This window comes from Ceratotherium simum, chromosome 3 (genome assembly GCF_057802395.1).
Source record: "Ceratotherium simum simum isolate JZ-2026a chromosome 3, ASM5780239v1, whole genome shotgun sequence".
NCBI lineage: Eukaryota > Metazoa > Chordata > Mammalia > Perissodactyla > Rhinocerotidae > Ceratotherium > Ceratotherium simum.
The window spans coordinates 42,370,016-42,397,780 of NC_141902.1; the positions used below are offsets into that span (position 1 = coordinate 42,370,016).

At 38.3% G+C, this 27,765-nt stretch overlaps 2 long non-coding RNA genes across 2 annotated transcripts in view; one reads left to right on the forward strand and one right to left on the reverse strand.

Annotated features, from left to right (window-relative positions):
- The window catches only part of LOC147917544 (uncharacterized), a 275,539-nt gene that overhangs the window by 66,922 nt on the left and 180,852 nt on the right, over window positions 1-27,765 (forward strand). The gene's annotated exons all lie outside the window — the stretch shown is intronic.
- LOC147917545 (uncharacterized) lies at window positions 5,635-7,141 on the reverse strand. The gene is made up of 2 exons (XR_015551719.1): window positions 7,030-7,141; window positions 5,635-5,840 (listed from the first exon to the last, which is right to left on the reverse strand). It is a non-coding gene; the product is annotated as an uncharacterized LOC147917545 (long non-coding RNA).

Here is a 27,765-nt window from a genome sequence, read left to right on the forward strand (position 1 = left end):
TTGATAAAATGAAGATGCCACCTTTCAGTGGGTTGTTGAAATGATTAAAAGGAGACAATTAAAAGAATATGTAGTGTAGTATGTGGCAAACAGATGTCTTTAGTCACCATTAGATTTAATCTTGTAGAACCAGTAGTCTGAGGTGTCTTAGACATATCCACATTAAGGCTGGCATGTGAGAGGTACGTAGTGTTAGAATTGAACCCCCAGAAATGGACTTCAACTAGAATATTACCAAAAAAAGAATAAGATACTGTTAGGCAGAGGCAGGGAGAGATGGAGAATCTACACGTGTTGTTGTATATAGATACTAATTCATCTGTTGGTTAATTAGGTCTATACAGATGGCATGGACATTGGCTCAAAAGCTGAGCCGGTATTCAAGTTGCATATACTGAATTTGGATGAGTTTATTGTATTATAAACTTCTCTAAACCCCAGAGATCTAGGTAAGCCAAAATAAAGTGCCATGTAACATCAAAAAGTCATCTTTATATTAACTAGTCTACTTGCTTACTATTTTATAATACCCACTAATCAGACATAAAAGGAAAAATCTCTTATTGCAAAACAAACAGAGGTAATTTACACATCTAATACCAAGGTGACTAAAATTTTCCCATAAAGGAATTTTGCAGCCCAATTAGCATACAACTTCTCCTTCTCTATCCAAATCAGTTTCTTCCACCGTAAACAGACTTAACTTTCTGAATACATATACTATTTTCTCTGTTGCCATCATGGCCACTGACCAGTGGCCAGGATGTGACATGGGAAGAGCTCAAAGACGAGCTTCAGCAAGCTAATGATAGTATTGGCTGGGACCGCTAGGGGTGATCGTCTGCCTTTCAAGTCCCTTTGTTTGGAATGTGAAGTATCTGTGAAAGGTAGAATCCTTGGTAGAACTGTTCTCATTTAAAAAAACTCAAGAGAAGGATAGTCTTCTAGTTTGGGACACTTCCATAGAGAGTGCCATACTTTGGACTCAGCAATAATATCAGAAAGACTCACTGTCTAACAAATAGCCTCTAATAGCACCTTCTTGACTAGGAGATTGTTGTATATTTGGATAACATGGCCAAGAGGTACAGAAGAAAGTGGTAGGATCCTAAGTAAGAAAGATCAGGCTATTGATCTTGAACTACTGGATATAGGTTACCTTTGTCCAGATATTTAGTTTAGACTCCACAAAAACAAACCTGTCTAAGATCTCAATGAGTTAGTGATGGATTCAGCCCAATGTAAAGTAAGATGAAGGAATTGAATATTCCTAAAACAAGAGGCAGACAGTTTTTCCTATTAGCTGAGCCACGTTGGGTGTATGCTATGAGTCCTTGCTCCATTTGTGACAGATTTTAGAACATGATAGCAGCATTACAGAAAAAGAAAGGTTGTGACCCAGTCCCAGAGTGTTATATGGTCCAAGCCTTATCAGGAAGAGGCCTTGGACTCTAATAATTTCTATTTTTTCCTGGATTTGAATGGTCCTAGTTTTAAAAGCCATATCAAGTTAAACCAAAATTTCCAATCCTCATTCTTCTCATTGAAAGCCCTACTCAAGGATTTAGCACCCACTGAGTCACTATGCTAGAAAGTGACAAATTACCATTTATTGACTGGGACAACTGACTGGGCTGATCAGCAATTTCCAACAACATTCCACTGTAACTTCTGTTGTTGTTCTGGAGGAGGAGGTCTTCTCACAAGTAACTTAGTCTCTTTTGCAAGACCTCTACCCCAGGGTCCCTCTCCCTTTGCTAAGGCTGTGGGACTATATGGTGTGGGCAGGAAGAAGAGAGAAGAGAAGTAGAATAAGCTTGGTAGGATCATTAAAGGACAGTGGTGCTCTAGTGTTGAGAACAGGACAATTATGGCAATACCTAGAAGCAGGGTGTAAAGGGAAAATGGAAGAAAGGTGGTAGATGGAAGCCATGTTACTATTATTGGGTGCTCATTTAAAACTATCAACTGCCAAAAATGATGCTGTTGCTGATTATAAAGCACAGGAATGAATGTTCAGTATTGAAGCCTTTTTGCAGCCAAGTTCCAAGTCACTCTTCTCTTTATTTTATGTTCTGCCAAGACACACCTATGCTCTGGAATTGGTGATTATTCCAGTGTGGCCAATGGCTTTCCTAATACAATCCCCACTATCCAATCCTTGTTCTCCTGACCTTCTAGGATAGTGTATTTCCCATCAACATCCTGACAGCCATGGGAGCTCAAATCAGAGCTCCTGATTGTTTTATTATTAAATAGGCTGTCAAAACCCCCAGGTTCTGTTATACTTTTCTACAGATATCCTTCTAGACAGAAGGTAGTCAACTCTACATTGAATGACTTTGAGGGACAGACCTACTGCTTCTAGGAGAACAGCTCTTCTTCCTCCCCAGGAGAGAATTTACATTCCTTAATGTCCTCTTATTCCCCTTAGAGCACACTACCTGCTTTGCATAGCCCCCAAGTGGCAAAGGAGCTCTTTACAACACGAATAAGGTGCTCCTCAGCAACTAAGCACAAGTGCAAGGCCTCGGCCCGCATCTCTTATTCTGAGGGAAACCTTTTAGTTGGAGAGCCCAGCTCTTGTCTCTATGGTTGATCCAGCAATACCTGCTGCACCTGGAGGGGAGATTGCTGATTACAGCCCCAGCAATAGAACTGATCAGCCATCTCCATTCTCCTGCCTCATTCTAGTGTCTCCTACCATTTGTGTGGCGGGCCACAAATGTGTATCATTCATCAGCAGAGCACATGAAACAGACCCTCCTAAGTTCCCAGCACCCTGATAGCAGTAAGAGAACCACGTAGAATGAGAAGGCAGTGTTCCTATCTGCATGCTGTAACGCTTTGCTTTGCCAAATGACTCAAATGTTAGCTTTCTACCTGGCATAAAGCATTCAGGCAGGCTTGTAGAAAATGTGGAGAAGGATAATAGAACCTGGAATTATTCTACCTTTATCTTAAAACTATGTTAAGAATACTCAAAGGAAAGTTTCAATAGCATTGCTCTTGACACAAAAGGTAAATACGGTAGGGAGGTTTTAAAAAAAGAAAGAAAATTCCACTTCAGATAATGGTGGGTAGCACGGACTGAGTTTCCTTCACAAATGAGCAGAGAATGGTGGTCACTGTGCTGAATGGCATTGGCTTGGCTGAGTCTTTTGGGTAAGTTCTCAAAGCAAAGGGCCTACAACCAGAGTGCTCTGTGGTTTCCAACTTTTCCACAAACTCAAATGAAAAAGTTCTTTTAAACTGCGATATTGATGATGCATCTTCGAGAAATTTTAAGTAGATTTCTTGGATCGTGCTTCCCTCGCAAGACACAGCTTTGCTCAGAAAATGTCCCTGTAGCTTGCCTTCTGTCATGTTTGTCAGATGCTTCTTTCTATTTGGGTTTCTCTGTCAAGCTTGTGGTTACAAATTTTGTGAGCACTCTTCCTTGGAGCACACCATCTGCTTCACATGGACCCTAAACCAGTAAGCAAAAGAGATCTTTAGGAAGCCTACAAGGTGTTCTCCACTCTATACACTGTGTTTCTATACTGTGTGTATAGACTGGAGTAACAAACAGCTCTTATTTCCAAATTCTGTCATTGTTAATAGGGGCTTCCTCGCACTACTTTCTTTGAAAATGCGTCAGATGAGTGTTCATTTCTCAGGTACCCGTTGGATATTCCAGAGCCCATGCCTTCATGTTTAACACCTTCAAAGCACTTCCCAAAGGTTCCTTCTCCCAGAGGTAGAACTTGACCCCCGTTCCTCAGGTTTATTTGGTTAACACCTCCGTGATTGTGAACAGTGGGATAGAGGAAGTTGCAATGTGAGATAACAGTAAATCACTCAGTCGTCTCATCTTTAACACTGTCCATTAGCTTTAAGAATGAGCCCAGTATGTTGGTCTTGGTCAAGTCCCCTGTGCAAACACAGGGAACAAGCACAGAATCAAGTACCAAGAGAAAAATAAATTTAACCATGTGGACAGAGATTCAAACTATGACTGAAAAATAAAACCAATGAAGTCACGCTCTTCACTCAGATTGGATTAGGTATATGGAACTTCATACAAAGGCAAGTGGCACAGAGATACTATAATAACGTTCCTAAAGTCTAAGACCCAAAACCAAAGGCATTGCAGCTGTCCTGAGTAAAATCCAATCATGAACATTCTACTCTTCAGTATGATGAGTTTGTTACAGTGATGTGAGTGTGACAGCCTCAACAGACATATAAAGATCTCAAGTTTCACATGTGCCGGTTAATCAATGTCACTTGTCAGATGGCTCAGGAAGTAGACCATTTAAATGCAAAGACTATCATTTACAGAGGCATAGAATTCAATAATATGTTTCTCTATGAAGGTTTCTTGATGAAAACTGGCAATTTTGGCTTTGCAACAGAGAGACAATGGGATCTTGCTGGAGTTAGTCTCAGCAGGTGGAATGGCCTATTGTTATGAGAGGTTCGAGGGATTCGATCGGAGATGTAAAAGAAACTTTCCACTCCAAACAAATGGACTGAAGGTATATTTTATTATATAGAGGATAGTAAAGGCAAGAGTCAGCAAACAGATCTGAATAGGTCAAATAATAAGAGGGAGAAAAACTAGCTCGACTGGAAAGGGAAAACATCCACATAGGCTGAGATAACAGCAGATTCGAATAGGTCATATAATGAGAGGGAAAAACATCAGATTGGAAAGGGAAAACATCCACATCGACTGAAGGCAAATGACACATATCAACCAGAAAGAGAAACACCAGGTTGACCGAAAAGAGAACATCTCAGATCAGTTACTCACAACATCCACGCCCCACTGCCGGGGAGAGTCCCTTCGATTGACACGGCTGGGCAGGAATCTGATCATCAGAGGTCCCAGGCTGGGCGTCCCCTCCACAGGTGAGACTCTCACCAGGCCTTGTTTTCCAGTAGTTTATATAAGCAGTTACAGAGTTTACAGAGCAAGCATTCAATGTTCCCATGCACAAATGGTTATCAGTGGCATATGTGCACTGAGTCTCCTGGCTATCGTCCCAGCCCAGCAGTTGTGTACATGCACTGTTTTCCCTGGTTATCGTCCCAGCCCGGCACAGATGGCCACTCTGCCCCAGGCTGTGACGCCCAAAGGATCTTGAAATTCTTACAAATTGCAACCATCTATCTCCATGGGAGAAAGGCCAGTTCTCACCACACAGAAAGCAGCTTTATATTTTTTGTGTGTGTGTTGGTGGCTGTAGGTTAATGGACCCGCCAAACATGGCTGCACTAATGTCAAGACATTTTCAGCCGTGGTCGTCTCCATTAACCATCAGACACCATATGCACAGACACTGAACTTCATACACAAGTACATAAGACACATCCAAGAACCCAAAATCCAATGACTACAATAATTATAAAACTTATCTTGCAATAAAGGACCTAAACCCCAAGGTAACCAATCAAATAACCCCTTAGAATATGAAATATTACTAACTTGATCTTGCAAATCATTTACAGCATCAAAGATAACATTAGATGAGGTAACACCCCAGGCCTAACAAATTAGCTTATAGAAGTCCAGATTGTCCCCCATCACAGAGGGTAGCAGAAGGCAGGGTAATAGAGAAATTAGAATTAGTTCTGTGTAATTGATCAGATATAGGCTTATACTGAGAAGTTGCTTGATGTTTCTGAGGCCAAATTTCTCGGCCATTCATAGTCCAGGTTACAGGTCCCACTGGTGTAGAGCAGTTGGTCCAGCAGTGCAGGGTCAAAGGTTGTCCTACGGAGACATTAGTTGGTGTGTAGGTCTGTAGCAGACATAGAGTTGCAGCATAGCATAGCGAACACAGCAGGGATATCTATTCATGTAAAGAAACAGAATTTTTAGGAACATGATATAATTGTTTACTTCCTGGATACATAACTGTGAGTGTTGCAGTCGGCCCTTGGGCCACAACTTCTGCGGCACAGGGAGCCGCATTGGGTGGGTGTGTCACCCACACCTTTGCTCCAGTTTCCATCCATCTGTAGACCCAAATTCTTGTAGTCCTCTTTTAGTTAATTTAGTTGGAGCTTGTCCATGTGACACACTTGGAGTCAGGAGGGGAAGTACTAATAGTTGTCCCACTCATTTCCCAGACTTTATAGTTAGCATTGTGTCCCTACCATTATATAATATAAATTTTATTTCTCCTTGGTGATCTGGATCAATGACTCCTCCTAGTACATCCATATCTTTTGCTGCTAGTGCAGAGTGTCCTTTTTAACAAACCAAAAGCGTTTTTGGGAAATTGTACCCCTACGACAGTAGGGATTATAGATTGCTTCTTAGGGGGCAATTGAATAGAATAAACAGTGGGTAAGTCCAATCCAGCTGCTTCGGCCATGGCACGAGAAGGTGGTTTAGCAGATTGGGTCAATGGCCAATAGGTTAAGGTCATAAGCTCATGAATAGTGACTGCCACTTTTGTAATCTTTGCTGGTAACAACCTTGACAGAGTAGTCTCACTAGGGCCTGGTGGCCTGTTATTTAACATATTTAGAGCAGTACTTAGATGGTTGTGCCACCCCTTTAATGAGCCATGACCGAGTTTTCTCAATTGTTATTTAAGCAATCCATTCATTTGTTCTATGAGGCCTGTAGCTTGGGGGTAATAAGGTATATGATGAATCCATTCTATATGAATTTTCTTTGTATAAGTTTGATTTAACTTACCTGTAAAGTGGGAACCGTTGTCTCTCTGAATCTGCCTTGGTGTTTTATAGAATTTTATGGCACTCTATTGGGTGGCTGCTTTAGCCCACATAGCTAATAAATAACCAGAATATGTATCAACAGCAGTGCAGGCATAAATATATCCATAAGAATTTGGCAATGCTCTAATAAAATCTATTTGCCAGGTATGGACGGGAAATAATCCCTTTTGAATATGACCTTGGTAGGAGTGTGGAACTCCTCGTTTATTTAACTGTTGGCATAATTGACATTGCTGTACTGTAGTGGCAATATCATCATGGATGACAGGGATTTCCCTTTGTTGTGCCCACCTGTATGAAGTTTGTTCTCCCAAGTGTCCACTCTTTTCGTGGATCCATCGTGCTAAGACTGAGTTGTGTGTTGCACGACTTTACACCAGCTGATCAGCAGGAAGGTTATATTTTTGTTCTGTAGAAATTAAAGAACTGTGAGCATCAACATGAAATACAGTAACAGTTGTGTTTTGACATCACAATCATATGTCTTTTTATAATTTCTAAGTTAAAAAAAAGACTTTAATTTTGGCTGAAGTTTATCAAAAATATCAAAAGATTTTAAAACACTTGGTCAAATAGGAAACAATGCCTAGTTATTTATTTAATCAAGTTGACAACAGAAATAGTCAAAGGCAAACAGAGAATTAAAACAGTCAAAAAACAAAAACCTTAATAGAGAGACCTCAGTCCTTTTGAACATAGGAAACTATTTTAACAAAACATAGATGTTCTGTTTTCTATATAGACCTACTCAAAGGAATACCTTTTAATCCCTATATAAAGAGCAGACCAAAAGTTCAAGAAAATTACCTTTATAAGAGAGAAAGCCAAATCCTAATTTTCCACCAGCTTACTTCAGCCAACTCAATTACGTACAAAACTCCTCAGGGTTTTACTTCTACAAACATTTGGTCACTTACTTTTTGCATTTAGAACTTGTCCTATGCTTTTTTTTTTTTAGTACTTTAGGACAAATTTATCTTTTTAAATAAAACAAACAAAAATATCTCTATTTTTTATACCTTTTGTACAGACATACATTTTGTTTTTCTTGTTTACAGACTTTTCAGAAATGTGTACTTTTTTATAGAAAATTTCTCAACACGCACAGAACATGTTCATCAATAAACACAAGCATATTTTAGTTTCTCTGAGATAAGAAACCACAGGCAGACAAATCTATGCTTAGTAATCAATTTTTAATATTTTATCTTATGTGGAAATGACCCAGAGACTCAATAAATTTTTATCAACTTAATTTAGCAAAACTCTAAAGCTTCAAGTTACCAAAAAGATTTTGGAAGCTGTTTTTGAAATAACTTTGTCTTTTAGAAGTTTCTGTGTACTAATTAAAGATTGCATTTCACCCTGTGAGGTTTTGAATCCTCTCTTTTAAGGGTGACCTTTAAGGTGAACTCATTTGAAACAGAGGTTTTTCAGAATAGCCATTACGATTTTAAATTACTTCAAAAGTTTACTTATATTCACTTGCTTAACTTTAGATCAGGAATTCTGGGGGAGTTGAAGTGGGAAGCTCAGCAAGAGAGGGGAGGGGAGCAGCAGATTCAGCTTCGGCTGCTGGCATGTTTAATTACTTTCCTGTAAAGAGGCGGTACAGTATTCCTGATTTTATTTAGAAGACTCAAAAGATTAAAATAAATAGGCTTCCCACTAGTTGTTTAACTTTTTAGTTGGCTTTTTCCAATTGCATAAGCAAATACATCAGTTTTGGTAAACTGAAATTGCCCTGTTTTGGCCACTTTCTCTCTGGAGTCTATGGAATATTGTGGCCATGTGATGTTACAAGAAAAAATTATCTTCTTCTTGGACATGGGCTCCTAACTGAATATAGCCCATTTAGCCAAGAGGTGGCCCAGAGGGCTTTTCTTGGGGACAGATAGAATGCCCCCCCACTTCAAAATTACAAACATACAGAACAGACAGTCAAGTGGGATCCCAAACAGAACAGACAGATGCATCTAACAGATTCTAGGTAAAAGTCCTACAACTATTCCCACTCCAGTAGGGATAGCCTTGCCTCTTAAAGAGAAAGGACCCCAGATGGAGGGGAAGGGAGTTCTCGGTGTAAGGAAAAAAAAACAAACAAACAATTCTAGAGCCTGTTTCCCTGTCATAAGAAAATGTACCCAGGGTCAGCGGTGCCGGGTCGGATGGAAAACATTGAGAGCAGTCCCTAGGGCAAATCACCTAGGCAGCTGCTGGACTGTTTCTCAGGACATTCCACCCTGCCCAGGGCCACCGAGCCACGGGCAAAGAGCCTCCCAGCTGGCTCAACAAATTGTTATTGGATACATATTCAGGCTCTCTATTTGTCATATAAGAGGGGCCAAATAAAACTAGAATGCCAGGCTCATGGCAAGGAAAGTGTTCCCATTTTGGGTGACATCAGCCGAGACTAAATCTGAAGCTTCTTTTTTTTCCAAGAGCACCTTCTCTCTTTGTATCTTATCCCTATCTTCTATAGCCCAATGATAAGCAGTCAATAAACATCAACCTTGCCATGCCAGAAAAGAAACATCATCTCTCTTTTTTTTCCCCACCGTCTGCAAAGCTTTGGTCACATCTAATGGTTCATATCTTGCAGACAAACATCCCAGGATTCACATAATCCTGACCTATGAGCCCACTCCCCAGCCAGAGTGTAAAAGGGAGGGTCCTCTCATCCTGGAATTTCTTCCACCTTGGCTTCAGTTACCTTTTGTTTGAACAGAAAAGCCATCTCCTTAATCGAATCCTGCTCACGGCGCCAATTATGTTATGAGAGGTTGGGGGGATTCGATCGGAGACGTAAAAGAAACTTTCCACTCCAAACAAATGGACTGAAGGTATATTTTATTATAGAGGATAGTAAAGGCGATAGTCCGCAAACAGATCAGAATAGGTCAAATAATAAGAGGGAAATACATCAGATCGACTGGAAAGGGAAAACATCCACATCAGTTGAGATAGCAGCAGATTCGAATAGGTCATATAATGAGAGGGAAAAACATCAGATTGACTGGAAAGGGAAAAGATCCACATCAACTTAAGGGAAATGACACAAATCAACCAGAAAGAGAAACACCAGGTTGACCGAAAAGAGAACACCTCAGATCAGTTACTCACATCATCCATGCCCCACTGCCGGGGAGAGTCCCTTCGATTGACACGGCTGGGCAGGAATCCGATCATCAGAGGTCCTGGGCCGGGCGTCCCCTCCACAGGTGACACTCTCACCAGGCCTCGGTTTCCAGTAGTTTATATAAGCAGTTACAGAGTTTACAGAGCAAGCATTCAATGTTCCCATGCACAAATGGTTATCAGTGGCATATGTGCACTGAGCCTCTCAGCTATCGTCCCAGCCTGGCAGTTGTGTACATGCATTGTTTTCCCTGGTTATCGTCCCAGCCCGGCACAGATGGCCAGTCTGACCCAGGCTGTGACGCCCAAAGGATCTTGAAATTCTTACAAATTACAACTATCTCTGTGGGAGAAAGGCCAGTTCCTGGGAAAACGGCCAGTTCCCACCACACAGAAAGCAGCTTTATATTTTTTGTGGGTGTTGGTGTGTCTTGACATGAGTACAGCCATGTTTGGCCGCTCCATTGACCTACAGCCACCAGCACAAAAAGAAATATAAAAGCTGCTTTCTGCGTGGTGGGAACTGGCCCTTCTCCCATGGAGATAGTTGCAGTGTGTAAAAATTTCAAGGCCCTTTGGGTGCCGCAGCCTGGGGCAGACTGGCCATCTGTGCCCGGCTGGGACGATAAGCAGGGTAAACAATGCATGTACACAACTACTGGGCTATCGTCCCAGCCAGGGGGCTCAGTGCACGTACGCCACTGATAACCATTTGTGCATGGGAACACTAGATGCTTGCTCTGAAAAAACTCCGTAACTGTTTAGATAAACTGCTGGAGACTGAGACCCAGTGAGAGATCCACCTGTGGAAGGGACGCCTTGCCCAGGACGTGTGATCCTCGCCCAGCCGTGTTGATTGACAGGACTCTCCCGGCAGTGGGGCGTGGATGTTGTGAGTAATTGATTTATTGTGAAGTAATTGATCTGACGTGTTCTCTTTTCCGTCAACCTCGTGTTTCTCTTTCTGGTTGATTTGTGTCATTTCCCTTAAGTCGATCTGGTTTTTCCCTTTCCGATAGATCTGATGTTTTTCCCTCTTATTATATGACCTATTCGGATCTGCTGCTATCTCAACCGATGTGGATGTTATCCCTTTCCAGTCGAGCTGATGTTTTTTCCCTCTTATTATTTGACCTATTCGGATCTGTTTGCGGACTACTGCCTTTACTATCCTCTATATAATAAAATATACCTTCAGTCCATTTATTTGGAATGGAAAGTTTCTTTTACGTCTCCAATCGAATCCCCGAACCTCTCCTAACATGGTGGCTGTAAGTTAATGGAATGGCCAAACATGGCTGCACTCATGTCAAGACACCTATTTGCTTTGTTTTCTGAATGGCCCCAGAGAGGATCCTAATTGGGAGGCCATCCACCAGTTTGTTCAAGTTCCTCATCTATTTCTTTGGCATTGTGTTATATGTGCTTATCCTGCAGAGGTTGCTTTTCTCACATATCAGCCAAGATCAGATAACCTTCATGTTGGGCCAAAGGCATGACTCCTTCAAACACTAGTAACTTATACTGAAACAGTCCCAAAGCAATTCAGAAGTTTGTAGCAGACTATGCTAAGAAAGTTAAGGAAGAGCAATCTCATTCCTCCCAGATTCTCTCTTCCATTAAGCTATCCAACACCCTTTACCAAAAAAACCATCCATAGTGCTTCTGAGGCACTACTGCACTGAGAAGCCCTCACTGAAGGTGTAATGCTTGTATACTTCTAGACTGCCTCTCCTAGTCATAATGTGCATATGTACTTACTTGCAGGCTGTTAGGGGAAGGAGGGAGGGTGGCAGAGACACTACCCTTCTGCTCTCTTTCCATAGAATCAGAGAATTTGTTTTCAGAGAAGTTGCTCTGAAGATACTTACAGTTTGTTTCTAGAGTACTTATAGGACCATAACTTCACATTTCCTTTCCATCTTTTGTAGCTATGGGATAAAGAACCCACTTGCAATGCTGTTTTGTTCTGTCTCTCTCCCTGCCCATGAGTCTAAGCCTGCTCCAAATCTACAAACTGATGATGATAGCACTTTATAGCATGAGTACTTCCCTTTTATGGCCAAATAATATTTCATTATATGGATATACACCATGTGGTTTATCCATTTACCAATTGATGAACATTTAGGTTGTTTCCACTTTTTGTGAACAGTGCTTCTATGAAAATTCATGCACAAGTATTTGGTAGAATTGATTGTTTCTCAGTCTTTTGAGTATGTACCTAGGAGTGGAATCGCTGGTCACATAGTAATTTTACGTTTAACTTTTTGAGGAAATGTCAAACTTTTCCACAGTGGCTTCATCACTTTACATTCCCACTAGCTGTGTACCAGGTTTTTAATTTCTTCATATACTTGCCAACATTTGTTTTTCTTCCTTTTTTTTTTTTTGATAGCCATCCTAGTGAGTATGAAGAGGTATGTCATTGTGGTTTTGATTTGTATTTCCCAAATGACTAATAGTGTGGAGTATCTTTTCATGTACTTATTGGCCATTTGTATATCTTCTTTGGATAAATGTTTATTCAAGTCCTTGGTCCATTTTTTAATTGGTTTGTTTGTCTTTATGTTGATGAGTTGTAAAAGTTCTTTATATATTCTGTATACTAGACTCTTATCAGATAATATTTGCAAATAATATTTCTTTCATTCTGTAGGCTGTATTTTCACTTTCTTGATAGTGTACTTTGACGCACAAAAGTTTTTAATTTGGTGGAGTCCAATTTCCTTTTCTTTTTCTTTTGTTATATGTGCTTTTTGTGTCATATCTAAGAATCTATTGCCAAATTCAAGGTCACAAAGATTTACCTCCATGTTTTCTTCTAAGAGTTTTATAGTTTTAGTTCTTACATTCAAGTCTGAACCATTTTGTATATGGGGTGAGGTAGGGATCCAACTTCATTCTTTTGCATAGATATCTAGTTGTCTCAGCACCATTTGTTGAAGAGACTATTCTTTCTCCATTGAATGGTCTTGGCACACTTGTTGAAAATCAATTGACCTTAGATATATGGATTTATTTTTAGACACTAAGTTCTATGCCATTCATCTAAGTCTATCCTTATGCCAATACCACAATGTTTTGATTACTATAGTTTTGTAGTAAGGTTTGAAATCTTACTTTGAAAGTGTGAGTCCTACTACTTGGTTTTAGTTTTTCAAGATTTTTTATCTATTTAAGATTCTTTATAATTCCATATGAATGTTAGAATATGCTTTTCTATTTCTGCAATATTTGGTCATTTAGATTTTGAAAAAATTGTATTAAATCTATAGATTACTTGGGGTGGTATTGCTATCTTAGCAATATTAAGTCTTAGAGTCTATAAACATGGAATGTCTGTCCATTTATTTAGGTGTTTTAAAAGTTCTTTCAGCAATGTTTTGTTTTTAGTGTACAGGTCTAGCACCTCGTTGGTTAAATTTATTCCTACATATTTTATTCTTTTTGATGCTATTGAAAATGAAATTGTTTTCTTAATTTTATATTCAAATAATTCATTGCTAATGTATAAAAATACAACTGATTTTTGTGTGTTGATTTTGTATCTGCAACTTCACTCAGTTTTCTCATTAACTCTACTACATTTTTTTGTGGATTCTTTAGGATTTTCTATAATATAGTATCATGTCACTAACTGACATGTGGTCTTGATTTGTATTTTATTACCTAATTTTTCTGGATAAAACTTCTGGTACACTGTTGACTGGAAGTGGCAAAAGTGAGCGTTCTTATCCTGTTCCTGATCTCATGGTGGAAGCTTTCATTCTTTCACAACTGAGTATAATGTTAGTAAATTTATGTAATTTTCATAAATGTGCTTCATAACTGTTGAGGAAGCTTCCTATATTCCTAGTTTTTGTTGAGTGTTTTTATCATGAAGAGGTGTTAGGTTTTCTTAAAAGCTTTTTCTGCATCAGTTGAGATGATCATATGTGGTTCCCCCCCTTTGTTTTATTAATGTGGTTTATTACATTGATTTTTATATATTGAGACGTTGTATTCCTAAAATTAATCTGATGTATAATCCTTTTAATAAGCAGCTAGATTTGGGTTGCTAGTATTTTGTCGAGGATTTTTGCATTTATATTCATAAGAGATATTGGGCTGGAGTTCTCTTTTCTTAGGATGACTCTATCTGACATTGGTATCAGATTACGCTGGCCTTGTAGAATACATGTTCCCTTCTCTTCTAAGTTTTGGGAGAGTTTGAGAAAGATTGGTGTTAATTCTTCTTTAAATGGCAGAATTCACTAGTGACACCATTTGTCCTGGGATTTTCTTTATTGATACGTTTTTGATTATGGATTCAATATCTTTACTTGTTATAGGCCTGTTCATATTATAATATTTTTTATTTCCATAAAGTCTGTAGTAATGTTTCTACTTTCATTACTGATTTTAGTAACTTGAGTCTTTTTTTCTTGGTCAGTCTAGCTAAATGTTTGTCAATTTTGTTGATCTTTTCAAAGAACCAACTTTTGGTTCTGTTGATTTTCTTTATTGTTTTTGTATTCTCTATTTTGTTTATCTGCATTCCAATCTTTATTATTTCCTTCCTGCTGCTAGCTTTGAATTTATTTTGTTCTACTTTATTCTAGTTACTTAAGGTGTAAAGTTAGGTAAATGAGTTAGAATTTCTCTCTCTTTTGTTTTTTTAATGTACACATTTATAGCTATAAATTTCCCTCTGAACATTGCCTTTGTATCATCCTTTAGGTTTTGGTATGATGTGGTTTTTTTTTTCATTTGTCTCGAAGTATTTTCTAATTTCATTTGTGATATTTTCTTTAACCCATTGATTATTTAGGAAGGTGTTGCTTAATTTCCACATATTTGTGAATTTTCTAGTTTTCTTTCTGTTATAGATTTCTAGCTTTACTGCCACTGAAGTCAAAGAGGATGATTAAAAACTGAATTTTTAAATTAGATTGATGTCAGCAAAATGGTGAAATAGGAGGGTCTAGCCATTATTCCACATGAAAACACCAATTTAACAACCATCCACAAATGAAAATACCTTCATGAGAGCTCTGGAATCCAGGTGAGAGGTTATGGCATCCGAGTGGAGCACAGAAATGAGAAAAGATGCTTTGAAAAGTTTAAGAAGAACAGTTTCTCTTTACCACCATCACCTGTTCCCCAAGCCAGAACAGCAGAGCACTGAGAGAGTTCCCCTCAGCCCACAAATTCTCCATTGGGAGAAACAGAGTGAAGTGAATGTCTGACTTCCTCAGCCTTTTACGGTGCTACTTGAGGGGACTGTTTCTGTCATGCCTCACCCAAAACACTGAGGGAATTAGCATGGTTATATTGCCTGGGGGCAGCTAAAAACAAGAAACGGGTTGGCGATTCTCAACAAATAGCACATGGATTTCAATAGCTGGCCAGCAACTCCCTGGCTGTAGATCTGCCTACTCATGGATTTCAGTACTGGCAGCCCCACCTGCTGACAGACTCTGGGGCCAGGACTCTCCACTCATGGGCCCTAGCACTTGCTTGCCCACCCACAGACCCTGGCACTAGGCTCCCCATTGACCCTGCCAGCTGGCTTACCTGTGGACTTTACCAACCAACCTGCACAGAGTTTCTGGCCAGGCTGACTGGTGAAGGACTTTCCCTGCCAAAGCCAGTCTGTAGAGACTGGGAGAAGTGAATGATTATTCAAATACATGGATAACAATGCAAGGCTACAAAGATTGCAAAGAATCGAGGAAACACGATTCTGTCAAAGGAACAAAATAAAGCTCCCGTAAGTGACCCTAAAGAAATGTGGATCCACAAAATGCCTGCCAAAGAATTAAAAATAATCATTTTTAAAAATGAAGCAAGTTACAAGAGAATACAAGTAGATGACTAAATTAAATCCAGAAAACAGTACATGAACAAAATGAGAATTTCAACAAAGAGAGAGAAACCGTAAAAATGAACCAAAAATTCTGTAGCTGAAGAATACAATGACTAAACTAAGAAAAAACAAAAAACAATCAGGGGCTGGCCCCATGGCCTAGTGGTTAAGTTCGGTGTGGTCCACTTTGGTGGCCCACGTTTGTGGGTTCAGATCCTGGGCATGGACCTACACAACTCATCAGCCATGCTGTGGTGTCAACCCGCATACAAAATAGAGGAAGACTGATACAGATGTTAGCTCAGGGTGAATCTTCCTCAATCAAAAAGAGGAATACTGGCAATAGATGTAGCTCAGGGAGAATCTTCCTCAGCAAAAAAAAAAATCAATAGAGTCCTTCAACAACAGACTCAGTCAAGCAGAAGAACTAGCAAACTTGAAGACAGGTCATTTGAAATTATCCAGTCAGAGGAACAAAAAGAAAAGAGAATGAAAAAAGAGTGAGGAAAGTCTACAGAACTTATGGGATACCATTAAGTGAAACACTATACACATTATGGGATTATGGGAATCCAGGGAGAAGAGATAGAGAGAATGGAGCAGAAATCTTATTTAAAGAAATAATGGTTGAAAGCTCCCCAAATCTGAGGAGAGAAATGGACATATAGATTCATGAAGCCTAAAGAATCCAAATAGGTAGAACCTAAAGAGGTCTTCGTTGACACATTATAATTAATTTGTCAAAAGTTAAAGACAAAGAGAGAATTTTAAAGCAGCAAGAAAAACATAACTTATCACATTCAATGGAACCCCCATAAGATTATTAGCAGATTTTTCAGCAGAAACTTTATAGGTCAAGGAAGACCAGGATGATATATTCAAAGTGCTGAAAGAATGGTACATAAAAAGAAGAAAAAACTTAAAGCACATAATACTCCCTGAAGAAGAATAAAGGACAGGAGGAGGAGGGAAAGAAAAAAAGGAAAAGAAAAATATTTAGAATAGAAATTTCTATTGTGATTAAAATAAACATGAATAAAATTTTTAAAGGGAAAAAAATCACTTTTAACTCTAGTATAAAAGATTTTAAAACGCATTAAGAATAAGTATAACACAAAATTTGTTACTAGATAAATAATATAAAAAGTAAATTCTGACATTCATAGCATAAAGTGTGTGTGTGTGGAGGGGAGTAAAAGTGTAGAGCTTTTTTTTGTAATTGAAGTTTAGTTGTTATCAGCTTAAAATAGACTGGTATAACTATAAGAAGTTTTAAGCAAGTGTCATGATAACAAAGAAAAAAACATATAGTAGATACATAAAATAAAGACAAAGGATTCAAAGTATATCACTACAAAAAATCATCAAATCATACAGGAATACAGCAAGAGGGGAAGAGAGGAACAAAAGAACTACAAAACAGACAGAAAATAATTAACAAAATGGCCATAGTAAATTCTCACCTAACAATAATTACTTTACATGTAAATGGATTAAAATCGCCAATCAAAAGATATAGAGTAGATGAATGCATTCATAAAGAAGATTCAACTATATGCTGTCCATAAAAGACTCACTTTAATTTCAGGACACATATAGGCTGAAAGCGAAGGGGTGGGAAAAGATATCCATGGAAATGGTAACCAAAAGAGAGCAGGATTAGCTATACTTATATCAGACAAAACAAACATTAAATAAAAAACTGTCATAAGAGACAAAGAATGTAATTACATAACGATAAAAGTGTCAATTCACCAGGAAGATATGACAATTATAAGTATATATGCACCCAACCTTGGAACACCTGGACATATAAAGCAAACATTAACAGATCTGAAAGGAGAAATAGATAGCAATAAAATGATAGTAGGAGACTTCAATTCCCTATTTTCAATAGTCCAGACAGAAAACCCAGTAGTAAACAGCAGACTTGAACAATACTATATACCAAATGTACCTAAGAGGGATATAGAGAATATTCCACCCAATAGCATTAGAATATTTGTTCTTCTCAAGTGTACAAGGAACATTCTCTAGAATAGATCCCATGCTAGGCCACAAAATAAGTCTTAACAAATTTAAGAAGACTGACATCATTCCAAGTAGCTCATCCAACCACAGAGAATGAAACTATAAATAAATAACAAAAGGAAAATAGAATAATTAACAAATACATGGAAACTAAACACACTCCTGGAGAATCATTGGGTTCAAGAAGAAATCAAAAAGCAAACACAAAATATCTTAAAACCAATAAAAATGAAAATACAACGTACCAAATCTTATGAGATGCAGCAAAAGCAGTGTTAAGAGGGAAGGTTATAGAAATAAATGCCAATGTTAAAATGGAAGAAAGATCTCAAATAAACCTAAATTTTTACCTCAACGAACTAGTAAAAGAAGAACAAAGTCCAACATTAGCATAAGGAGGAAAATAATAAAAATTAGAGCAGAAATAAATCAAAGAATAGAAAAATCAATGAAATTAAGAGTTAGTTTCTTGAAGAGATAAAACAAAATTGACAAATGTTTAGCTAGACTAAGAAAAAAAGAAAAGAGTCAAATCAAAAAATCAGAAGTGGAAGAGGAGACATTACAACTTATGCCATGGAAATAAAAAAGATCATAAGGGGGGCTGGCCCCATGGCCCAGTGGTTAAGTTCAGTGTGCTGTGCTTTGGCAGCCCAGGTTTGGTTCCCAGGCACAGACCTACACCACTTGTTGGCGGCCATGCTGTGGTGGCGACCCACATACAAAATAGAGGAAGACTGGCACAGAAGTTAGCTCAGGGTGACTCTTCCTCAAGCAAAAATAGGAAGATTGGCAACAGATGTTAGCTCAGGATGAATCTTCCTCAGCAAAAAAAAAAAAAAGATCATAATGGACCATTATGAACAATTATACACTAACAAATTGCAACCTAGAAGAAATGGAAACATTCCTAGAAATAAATAACCTAATAAGAATAAATAAAAATAATAGAAAGTCTGAGAGACCAATAACAAATAAGGATATTGAATCAGTAATCAAAAAAACTCCCAACAAGAAAAGCCCAGGACCAGATGGCTTCAGTGGTGAATCCTACCAAACACTTAAAGAAAAATTAGTACCAATTCTTCTTACATTCTTCCAAATACAGAAGAGGGACCACTTCCAAACTCATTTTATGTGGCCAATATCACCTTGATACCCAAACCAGACAAAGACACCACAAGGGAAGAAAATTACAGGCCAATATCCTTGATGAACATGGATGCAAAAGTCCTCAACCAAATATTAGCAAACCAAATTAAACAGCAAATTATAGGGATTATATACTATGACTGAGTGGGATTTATCCCTGGGATGCATGAATGGTACAACACACACAAATCAATGAGATAAACCTCATTAATAAAATGGAGTCTAAAAATCATATGATTATCTCAATAGATGCATAAAAAGCATTTTATAAAATTCAACATCTTTTCATGAAAAAAAATTCTCAACAAGATAGATATAGAAAGAACTTACCTCAACTGAATAAAGTCTATGTATGACAAGCCCACAGCTGACATCACACTTATAGATGAAAAACTGAAAGCTTTTCATCTAAGATCTAGAACAAGGCAAGGATGCTGACTCTCATCACTTTTACTTAACGTAGTACTAGAAGTGCTAGCCAGAGAAATTAGGCAAGAAGAAGAAATAAAAGGCATCCAAATTGTACAGGAAGGAGAAAAGTTATATGTTTGCAAATGACATGATCTTATATGTAGAAAACCTTAAAGACTCCACAAAAAATCCTGTTAGAACCAATACATGAATTCAGTAAAGTTTCAAGATACAAAATCAACATACAAAAATCAGTTGCATTTCTATATATTAACAATGAACTATCCAAAAAAGAAATCCCATTCACAATAGCATCAAAAAGAATAAAACACTTAGGAATAAACATAACCTATGGTGTGAAAATCTTGTACACTGAAAACTATAAAATACTGATGAAATTAAAGCAGACATAAATAAGCGTAAATAAATCCCATGTTCATGGATTGGAACAATTAATATCATTAACATGCCGATAGTATCCAAAGTGATCTACAGATACAATGTGATCCCTATCAAAATTACCAGAGCATTTTTTTTTTTAGAGATATAAATTTATTTATTTATTTATTTTTTTATTTTCATCTCTATTTTTTTTTTTAATTTTTTGTTTATTGCAGTAACATTGGTTTATAACATTGTACACCTGGAATTTTTACAATGTTATAAACCAGAGCATTTTTTTACAGAAACAGAAAAAACAATCCTAAAATTCATATGGAACCATAAAAAACCTCGAATGGCCAAAGTAATTTTGAGCAAGAAAAACAAAGCTGGAGGCATTATATTTCTGATGTTTGAATTTTATTACAAAGCTACTGTAATCAAAACAATATGGTACTAGCATAAAAACAGACATACGTACTAATGGAACATAACAGGGAGCCCAGAAAAAATCCACACACATACTGTCAATTGATTTCGCCAAGAGTGCTGTAATACTCTGATTTATAAGAAATATATATTTGGTCTTCATGCTTGTTTCTGGCACAGAGCTCCTAAAACCCTTGGAATTTCCTAAGTGTTGAGAGTGATAAATGTGTCTTTTGTTATGTTAATGAAGTGACTTTTGGAAAGCACCTAAGGATGGAAGCTGGTTGCCAGCCAACCATATACTTAGAGGGTTGGAACTTTTATCCTCTGGTCCCCACCTCTCCCCCACCTCTGAGGAGAGAGGGGCTGGAGATGAAGTTCAATCACCAAGGGTCAATGATGTAATGAATCATGCCTATGTAATGAAGCCTCATAAAAACCCAAATGGATGGGATTCAGAGAGCTTCTTGGTTAGTAAACACGTGAAGGTGCTGGGCGAGTGGTGTGCCTGGACAGGGCGTGGAAGCTCCACACCGTTTCCTCATACCTCACCCTATGCGTCTCTTCCATCTAGGTGTTCCTGAGTTATAATCTTTTATAATAAGCTGGTGATCTAGTTAGTAAAGTGTTTTTCTGATTTCCATGAGCTGCTCTAGCAAATTAGTTGAACCTGAGGAGGGGGTCATGGTAACCTCTGATTTATAGCTGGTTGGTCAGAAGTACAGGTAAGAACCTGGACTTGCAACTGGTGTCTGAAGTTGGGGAGCGGGGGCAAGTCTTGTATGACTGAACCCTTAACCTGTGGGATCCGATGCTATCTCTGGGTAGATAGTGTCAGAATTGCATAGACTTCTCAGACACCATCTGTTGTTGGTGGCTCCAATACACACACATTGGAATTGGGTCCAGGAACCCAAAAGAAGTGCCAAGAATACAAATTGGGGAAAAGCTAGTCTCTTCAATAAACGGTGTTGGGAAAACTGGATAGCCAATGCAAAAGAATGAAAGAGGACCCTTATCTTACACTAGACACAAAAATCAACTCAAAAAGGATTAAAAACTTTAATGTAAGACCTGAAAACACAGAATTCTTAGAAGCAGACAGAGGGAAAGGGTTTCTTGGTATTGGCCTTTGCAATGATTTCTTGGGTATGACACCAAAAGCCCAAGCAACAAAAGCAAAAATAAACAAGTGGGATTATATTAAACTAAAAATCTTATGCACAGCAAAGGAAACAATCAACAGATGAAAAGGCAATCTATAGAATGGGAGAAAAATATTTGCAAACCGTATATTTTATAAAAGGTTAATATCCAAAATAGATAAGGAAATCCTATGACTCAATAGCAAAAAATAAAATAATCTGATTAAAAAGTGGGCAAAAGAACTGATTAGACATTTCTCCAAGGAAGACATATAAATGTCCGACAGGTATATGAAATAGTGCTCAACATTACTAGTCATCAAGGAAATGTAAATCAAAACCATGAGATATCACTGCCCACTTGTTAGGATGGCTATTAAAACAACAAAAGATAACAGATGAGGAGAAAAGGGAACCTTGGTACACTCATTGTGGGAATGTAAATTGGTGCAGCCACTAGGCAAGATAGTATGGAGGTTCCTCAAAAAATTAAATCTAGAACTATCATATGATCCAGCAACCCCTCTTCTGGGTGTATACCCAAAGGAATTAAAATCAGGATCTTGAAGAGATATCAGCATTCCCATGTTTACTGCAGCATTATTTACAATAACAAAGACACAAAAGCAACATAAATGTTCATTGACCAATGAATGGATAAAGAACATGTGTTATATACATACAATGGACTATTATTCAGCCTTAAAAAAGCTGAAATTCATATACATACAATGGAATATTATTCAGCCTTAAAAAAGCTGAAATTCTGACTTTTGCAAAAACATGGATGAACCTGGAGGAATATTATTCAGCCTTAAAAAAGCTGAATAATATAAAACAGATAAAAAAGCTGAAATTCTGACTTTTGCAAAAACATAGATGAACCTGGAGGACACAATGTTAAATGTAGTAAGCCAAACACAGAAAGACAAATACATTACACCACTTATATGAGGAACCTAAAATAGTCAAACTATTATAAGTAGAATGTAGAATGGTGGTTGCCAGGACCTTTAGGGTTGGGGCAACAGGGAAGTATTATTCATAGGGTACAAAGTTTCAGTTACGTAAGATGCATAAGTCCTAGAGATCTTCTGTATAGCATATAGCTCATAGTTAACAGTACTGTATTGTATATTTAAAATTTTTCTGAAAGGTTAGATCTTATTTTTCTTATTGCAAATAGTAATAATAATAAAGAGGGCTAGAGGAAACTTTTGGAGGTGATGGATATGTTTATGGCATAGATTGTTGTGATGGTTTCACAGATGTATACTTATGTAATTTCTCACCAAGTTGTATATGTTAAATATATACAGCTCTTTTTATGTCAATCATACCTCAATAATATGCTTTAAAAATAATTTAAATTTATTGAGACTTGTTTTGTGGCCTAACGTATGGTCCTTTAGAGTTCTTTATTCAGAAGCAGGCTGATTTCTTTAGATAGAGGAGGGACTGTATCCCTGGCAAACAAGTTTCAGGGGGATTTGGGAGGGCCACAGCTCTCGGCCTCCTCTGTCTAACCACATCTTCCCATCCCAAGTCTTAAGATCCCAATCTATTCCAACCAATGCCTTATTATTGGCATAAGATTTGACAAAGTTATACAACTCTACATCCAGTATAGTTGGTTATTGGGCATGATGCTCAATCATGTTTTCCCAGTGGCCACATAAGATAATGGATTCTTTTATGGTGTCTAGAGAAACTTTCTGAGATTTTCCACATTTACCTTCAGTTAAAAAGATCAAGCCTCTAGCCTGTTATTCTTTAACAAATTCTCCAACACATTCAGAATCTTCATACTTACCATTGTTCCATTGTAATCAAGTGGCTATGATCATTCCTAACTCATTTTCCTACACTGACATTCTATCACATACACTCATCAGTAAATGCTTTAAGGAATTGTGGTACCACTGAATGCTGCAGATTGTTAGTGTTCCATTGTCATCCTGGAAGAAGGCTATCCACGCCTCATCCAACCGAGCAACACAGTCCCCAAATCCCAGTTGAAGGCTTATTTGCTGAGGCTATTTCCGGTATCAAACTCTAGATCAGTAAGATTTAAGCTGGATATAGAAGGCAGAATCTGAAGAGATTCTGAAGAGAACTTATGGAAACGGCTATCACACAACATAGTTAATTGAATCAAAAAAGGATGTTGAGATACCTACAGGTGAGCAAGTTCAGAAAAAGTTATCCCTAGGACTGTAGGGACCAGAGTAAAGTAATGTTATCAAATCTTGCTGAGATCTGGAGGCATAAAGGAGGGGCTTCTTTCCTCACTTAGGCTATGTTGAAACCTGATACTAGTTAATGGGCTGGAGAGGATAAGGTGAGGATAACTCAGTTTTTGAGGACAAGTATTATCTTGCAAAGGACCTATCTATGAGGTACATGCATAGACAGGACATTTACAGCTTCTGATAGGGAGAGGGTTCAGGAGAAACAGAGGTTCAAGGGTCTCAGGTTTGTCTGCTTAAATGCCACATCCTACTTCTCATGGTTCTATTGTTTCCATCTTTGGACCCTGCATTTAACATAAAAGAGTTGCCTGTTGTGTAGTCAAGTCTCTTTTGCAGCTCTGCTGTGCTTACCAGCGAATCCCAGACCTGCTTTTGGCCCAGTCACCCTGTGGCAGCAGGAGATGAACTATGTAGGCCATGTGGCTCAACAGACCCAGAGTTCGTTGTTGGCTGACAAGAGCATATTTTTCTCTTTTTAAAAGACTTATAAGTTAAAAAAAAAAATAGCAAACTCAACAATCCTTATTACAATTGCCTCTATGCCATTCAAGTGATAGGTTTGTTGTTGTTTCCCATGCTACCTCTATATCACCCTTAGCCATCACAAAAGAGATCTAAGTATTGGAATGCTATAACTTGCCAAGGATTATTATGAACCCATTTTCCTGGGCAATGAGGTCCTTGTTACTCTCTGACCATAAAGTGATCCAGTGTCTGAATCCATTCCTGAAGGTTTGCTTTCTGGTACAACTTCTGGCACCAATTGCTTTAGTATGGGTAATTCTCAAAAATGTGTCCTGAGACTTGAATGCAATTATTTTATTTGAGAGATGATGCAAGAATGGATAATTGAGGGAGCAGAAGAAAGTGTTAGGAATAGCCAATGTTAAGAATGTTTTTAAGGTTATCAATATGTGCATTGAGGGGCTTGACCCTCAGGATCTTCTGAGATTTATACAGGTTACCTCCCTGCATAGTTTGACTATTGGAGGCTAGAGCATTGATCCACTGGCTCCTGTCAGTAAGTGGTCAACAGTTTTCCTCAACAGTGTTAATTGTGCATTTTATAACTCTGTTATATGTATAGATATCCAACAGGGTTACTTAAAGTTCCATGGCCCAGAGAAAATGCACAGTAGATACTTGAGGTAATGTGCTCTCAGCAAGATATGAATGCGAGCTTCCATGAACTGACCCCCACAGCTGAAATCACGTGGGACATGACAAAGGGCATTAGGCTTATCTGTAGAAATGGATACCTGAGCTGACTAGGCCACCATAAATGTGGAAGTGGGTTACAAGAGGTTTTAATTTGTTAAATGTAAACATTTAGTTAAAATGCTATTTATTTGATTCATAGAGTAGTTGCAGGATTTATAAAAATCAATTCATAATAGTCCACTGGCAGTGAGAACTAGAAATAAGTTTAAGTTTCTTAATAACCTTTGTCTTTAAATCTGTTAGTATCTCTGACTACATTATTTCACCTAGCAGAAATAACTCAAATATATATTAAAGCCACTTCATGAATTGTGGTAAAGGTCAAAATCTCCTAGGATGATGGGTCCTAGCTTGGGATTGGAACAGCTGGCCTTATAAATAAGTATGCCAAGTCAATAGGAAGCTTTTTAGTTACTTCTGTGGTTGAGTTCCAGCAACAACAAATCACACCCCACACCCCACTCACGGTCCTTGCTTGGCTGGGCTACTGTATGCAGAAGACAACTGTCATTTTCTCCTATATTTGATATTACAAACATTTGGAGAGGTAACCTTTGCCTTGTTATCAATTGGTTTTCTTACCTTAAAGTGCTTAAAGTTTTCAATGTGCTCCTGTAAATTTTCTGATTGGAAAATCTTCAACCCAAGTATACGTATCTTGGTTCTGCTACTAGCTCAGATCTTGGGCCACTTGTTTAATCTCCTTAAGCTGCCTTCACTACATCCCGTCTGTCTTCACTCAACCAGTCTAGAAGGCACTGGCTTTTGAGAAGTTATAACATATATTATAAATAATAATATAAATACAAAAAATATAAAATAAATAATATAAATATAATATAAAGTTATAATAAAGGTGTACCAGATCAGAGTTAGTAAAAGTCATGTAGTTTGATATTTATCCAGAAAGCTTTACCTGAGCTGGTGATGGGGAGTTACTTTTATCAAGCTGGAGGAGAATTATCCTGCCACTGATTCACGTAGACTCTAGAAGCTCATGGCTTTCTGCCCCTAGCAGAGTGGACAGGTCGGCCCTGAATATTGTCATCCAAGAAGGATACACCTAGAAGTCCTCTCCAAGCTTCTAGGTGAGATTAGGACTTTCTTCTCATGAAATTTCAGGGGAGGAAAGGAAGTTCATTTTACATCTATTTTATATGAACCAACTCAGGCTAGCAGAATGTAGTAAGAACGACCAACTCTAGGACTGAAGTAGCCTCATCTCCAAGTCTTGAAAAGGGCCTGGGTCTTCCCACCCTAGTGAGGCCCCTTGTGCTTTGGTTTTTATGTGGTCTCTTGTCTCAGTCAGAATTGCATAACAGAAATAGAGTTTCTGTAAGTGATATAGATGAAGCTATTAATTATAGGGATTAGAATTTGTACAATTCTGGCAGCTCTTGAAGAATTCTGTGCTAGGATGTTGTATCTGCAAATGGTGTTAGGCCTGAAGATGCTCCAGGTCAGTTGGTCTGGCAGTTGGGACCAAAAAGTAAATGTAAAGTGGAGGACGGTGAGGATAAACTAACCACATCATTTTGTCACCACTTCTAACAATGATGAAATGAGTGATCTGTAGGAGAAATTGATGTCTTTTTCTGCAGAGCTACACATGAGCCTGGCCCAGTAATTGGAAGCTGGGAAGAAGAGATCTTATGGATCTGAGAAAACTGCAGCCCCACAAAGGGATACGACAGCATATCAGTGATGATAGGCATGAGTTCCTACAGGGCCTTCACTGCATTAAAACAGTTGTTTTCTTTGTACTTCTCACAACTCATGCAAGATTCTTTTGTGATCAGTCATAAGCCAGAGTGGTAATGTATAGGTCTCAAGCTAAGAAGACCAACCTAGTATTCGTAGGGCTCTGACCCTATTGACTTTTGTGCTGCTGGAGAACACTTGTCTCCTTTCAAAGTTTTTCTTTCTTTTTTTTTTTTTTCCTGATCAGAGGTTCTAATGCAACAGGAGGATTTGAGTAGAGAGGATGAAGTCTGTAGGTAAAGTGAGGTTGGTCGAGGCACTATGAAACATGGAATGAAGGAGGGTAGCAGCAGTAGATAAATGTTGCCATATTGCTGACCATGCCATTATGGAAATTATCCCTTCTGTTTGGGAGAGATGTGACATGGAAAGATGAATCAGTTGCTGAAATGTCTCAAGAAACAAATATGACTCTGGTTAGATCTGGCTGTTATCAGTTGGAATCATCCAGCCATTTGGAGGAGAAAGAGGTTTTTGAACCCCATGTGATATACTTACTTGATGGCAAGTAGAATGATGGTTCATAGCTATCTTTCTACTTTCCAAATGCAGTTACTTTGATCCAAAGCCTAGAAAAGATCAGTGGGGGGAAGAAAGATCAAATGTGTTTATGTACAATGGCAAATGAAATTCCTAAGACTTGTAAGCAAAATACTTTAAGTAAGCCTCTCTATCTAGAAGTAATTCAACATTAATTATTAAGCATTGTTCTGTCAGGCATAGTAAGGAGTTCTATATGTACATTATTAGCTTAACTCCTCATCCATACAAAAACAGATATCCTTTGCATGTTAGAAGAAAGTAAGCTCTGGATATCAGCAAGAGGGCAGAATAGAAGTTTCCAGTCCTCATACCCCCACAGAAACACTGATTTTAACAACCACGCATGGATAAGAAAACCTATATGGGAAGCAGGGAGTTCAGCTGAGAGGTTCCAGTACCCTGTTGGAACAAAAATTCTGAGAATAGATGCATTGAAGAGGGTAAGAAGAACTGTTTCACTTTATCCACACAGTGGTATATAGCTCATTACCGTGAGACACCCATTCGCCCTGCAATTTCTTCCATGGGGGAAAGTCAGAGTGAAGTAAGCACCAGGCTTCTCCAGTCTTGGGGATGCTGCCCAAGAAGGCCACTTCTGTCTTTCCGCACCTAGAACTTTGAGGGGATTGGCATGGTTGAATAATCTGGGGGGTAACTAGTACAGGAAAAAGAGGCAGGGAATCATAGCAACCGGCATGTGGATCTCAACAAT